The sequence below is a fragment of the Solanum tuberosum genome, unplaced genomic scaffold (assembly GCF_000226075.1).
Source record: "Solanum tuberosum cultivar DM 1-3 516 R44 unplaced genomic scaffold, SolTub_3.0 scf00481, whole genome shotgun sequence".
In the NCBI taxonomy this organism is placed as follows: Eukaryota; Viridiplantae; Streptophyta; class Magnoliopsida; order Solanales; family Solanaceae; genus Solanum; species Solanum tuberosum.
In genome coordinates, this window is record NW_006239398.1 from 75,154 (window position 1) to 79,335 (window position 4,182).

Genomic DNA, 4,182 nt, shown 5'->3' on the forward strand with positions numbered 1-4,182 from the left:
GATCAGTGGTAGAAGAGGATGACCCATGCTAGGTATTTAACCCTTGGGATGCTGTCCTCATAATTCAACCAATTGGGATCGGCTAATGCTAGGCTTTCACCCCTGAGTTGCCAACCTTCCATACCAATTGGGATCGGCCCATGCTAGGCTTCCCCCCTGACCTGCGACCCTTCCATACCAATTGGGATCGACTCATGCGAGGTTTTTTCCGCTGGGCAGTCACCCATCATTAAATAAATTGCTTCACTTAGATTCTTTAATCTTTTATTTTGTTGTTTTGATGTTCATAACACTTTTGAGATTATTCTTTTGATGATCATAACTCTTTTGAGATTGCTGTTTTGGTGGTCATAATCATTGTTGATACTTGGAACTCTGAACCACTAGTAGAAGATATGTGAATATGGGCATACGATAATAGCAATGACATGTGAAGCAAAAGTGACACCAATGTAATACATAGGAGCTTATCTGACTCAGTAAACATTTTGACATCTCAAATTGAAGCACATATCAAGTGAAGACATTTAACATACAACCAAGAGATTTGAACCCTATATGGTAGCCAAATACTCACTAACTAATATCAAATACAAGGTACACATGAAAGTGGAACCAAGGGAGAACGTGGGCAGAATCAATTTAAGGACGGATACATATTTTAAGTAAGTGCATATAAAATGTACAATAGAGTAAGTAGGGATCTTGTGAGGTAACATAATAGTCTAACACAATGGAGTAATAACCAATAAAGGGAACATATGAACATGTGACAAGATGACATATATGATGGAATAGACAATTGACGCAAGTTGGCTTGATATGGGCAGATTCTATATCCATATAAACATATGTACCGTATGTAATCTAGGATCACTTTGATTAATATAAGGGGAATACATTCCAAGAGAACTTTGAGGATGAAACACATTTAATGCTCTAGGGAGTAGGAACTGCAACTATGGATCTATCACTACCAAGGGGACTTAGAAACCTTACAAGTGTTGGATTCATGCGAAACAAATAGGAAATCAAATAGCCTTACATACCTTGCTGCACAACTTTGTATATTTCAATGAGTTAACCGTCTTCCTTTTTGATTATTTGTCTACAATGGAGTAAATAATAAAACTATCATTAGTAGCTGATAAACAAGTTTGGGCTACTTCATCAGAACAAAATAGTAATTGGCAGTAAGTCTATAATTGATCCCATCAACGGTGTTCTTCCCACCCATTCTCCTCTAATTTTTCTTCATATACTATACAACCTTCTTATAAGGTCCTCCGAAACTCCTCAGGCTTCATAACGTTTGGAAATCAGTATAGAAACGGATGACATGAAGTAAGCTCATGCAACACTCAATTAAGTGGTGTATCACTACCTTTCAATGTTCTATACTATAACTAGTTCCCATGATTTCTCTTCACATATCTAGCCACACCTCCTTATTTTACGATACACACAACAGTCCCTAAGAATCACAATGTGGAAATAGCAATATGAACATATGGTTTCCGATCAACATCCCGTGAGTTCCAACTAACATTACATTTAAGATGCTCAAAACGAGCTCATAATCAAAATTTAAGGGGACTCCATCCATGGCCTTCCCAACCAGCACCTCCTTCCTGAACATATACCAACCTCACACCATATAGAGACAATACTCTTTAGTTCATTAACACATAAAAACTTTCACAAACATTGCAAGAACAAGAGGATTGAAAATTTTCATAGCCTACCTTGCTGGATAGAAACCTCCCTTGCTAAGACTTGGAGTTTCTATGGCTTTCCTTAGGAGCAATTTTTTGGTGAATAAGTGATGAAGGAGATGTGATAAGCTTGAGTGCTTTAGAGGTCCCTTTTGGACGTTTTCAATTAATAAATTGGAGAACTAATATGGTCCTTTTACTTATAAGCAAGCAGGTGCATCACCTCCTTAATTTCTGCCATAGGTTTTTAAGTTGGTGCATAAACTACTTGCTCTTTTCACTTAAATGCAGTCAACTTATTCTAGGTAGGTGCATCACCAACTTGCCCCTTTTAACTTAAAATTCAGTCCACTAATTCTAAGTAGGTGCATCACCTACTTGCCATTTTCACTTAAAATGCAGACCACTATTTCTAATTAGGTGCATCACTAACTTTCCCTTTTCACTTAAAATGCAGTCCAGTAATTCTAAGTAGGTGCATCACCTACTAGTTTAGTTTAGTCAAGTAAGCACCTCACTTATTTTACAACATTTTCCCAATGTTAGATTCTTTACAAGACTATAGCACTAATACGCACTTGACCACTTTGACGTTTACATCGAATACTACCTTTTACTATCCCGAGTTCGAATTGTGTTTGAGTTCACTTAGTTATATGTGTTGGAAGGCACGTTGTATTGCCACTTTAAACCTATTCTATTGTCACTAGTCGCATAGGAAACCAAGTCCATAACTATACCACAAGGCAATTTACAAGCGTCATATAAATATAACTAGTACATGTAGAATATGAGGTGTTATAGCTAACCCTAGATTAAGGATCACCTTACCTCTTTACTAAGATTTACCAAAGAAATTAGATGAACAAATCCTTTAATCCAAACCCTATCTCCCACATCTTTTTTTTCTTCTTCTTCTTTGGGAACTTCTAGAGAGAGAATATTTAAAAGGAAGAACTCTTGTTTTCATTTGGGGAAATAATGAGTAAATGACTTGTTAAAAGACATAAAACTATATATATTTATGATATAAACCATTCAAAATAAACCCCAATTAATAAACAGTTAAAACGAAATTACTAAAAACTCCCTAAATGAGGCAGCCTTGTAAAGGACCACACCCGCTTTGACGAGTCGTGAGGGGCACCACGGCTCTTGGTGGTGCCTGATGAGTCCACAAATTGGATTCATTTAGGGCTTTATTTTAATATAAATAGTGTCCTCGAATGCTTGTTTCATCTCAATACCAAATTTAAATTCATAAGTTTAAGGTATTTGAAGTTTTACTGGAAGCATGGACACTTAGGCGCAAAACAGAGCAAAAAGGGCTGAAAAGAACAAGAAATGAAAGTCTACAGATCGCCGAGTCCATCATGGCGAGTCGCCGAATTGACATGCACCACTTTTTGTTCCAGTACGCGAAGCCTGGAAGGAAGTAGATCAGACGGCGAGGAAATGAGCAGTTGGCGAGTCGCCGATTAGTTCTGCAAAGCAGTACTTTACCGCCCAATGATCCAGAATATGAGGACGCTGAAGGCAAGACACTAAAGGTAATGAGCTAATTAAAGGGTGGATCGCCGAGTTCATCGGCGATCTCGACTAATGTCGCCGAACGATCCTCCGCAGCACAATCTGTGAAAACTATAAATACTAGTTAGAATTGTAGTCTTAAAAAGATTTTTAAAGTAAAGCATTTTAGAATAAAAAATTATTATTAATCTATAGTATTTTTCTGTATTTTCTCTCAAGTTTGGAGAGGGTTTTGTGGAGACTTGAAGAAAGGTGTTCATTTTTGCCAAGTTGGAAGTGGGTCTTGTTTATTCTTCTTCCGTAGCTTAATTCATCGTTAAATTTATTATACCCAGTTGATTTCTTTATCATTTTAGGTATAATTTCTTATTTTTTGATGTGTGGCTAAAAAACCCGATTCTTGTGGTGTGATTTAGCAAATATGGGTTGATATTCTTGTTGGGTCTTGCTTGCTGATAGGTTAGATGTATATTAATGGTGATTTCACCAAGTGGTTGTGGTTTAATCTAAAGGGTTTGTAGTTGCAAATACAAAGCCACCCATGAGTGATGGCCTAATGAGTGGGTCGATATGAGGTTCAGCACGAGAGGGTAAGCCCTAGTCCCACATCCTAACACTCGGCTTGAGAGAGAGAGTGGGGTAAGGCGTAGGATGGTCTTCATGCGGCAAATGGGTGTCCGAGAGGAACACATTTGAAATGGGGTAAGTTGCCTGAAAGGGAACTTAGTTCCATTTAAAGCTTAGCCTAGTCACTATTGTCTTGCAAATTTCGTATTGAAAGCATGTACCCAACGATTTATCTCAACTTGTATTACGGTCACATCCCAAGAACATTCCCCATACTTAATCTTCTTGTTTATTTTGCTGTTTTATCACTTGTTACAAAATCCCTTTTGATATTTGACACTTCTGTGTCACCCCTCTTTAATTTACAATG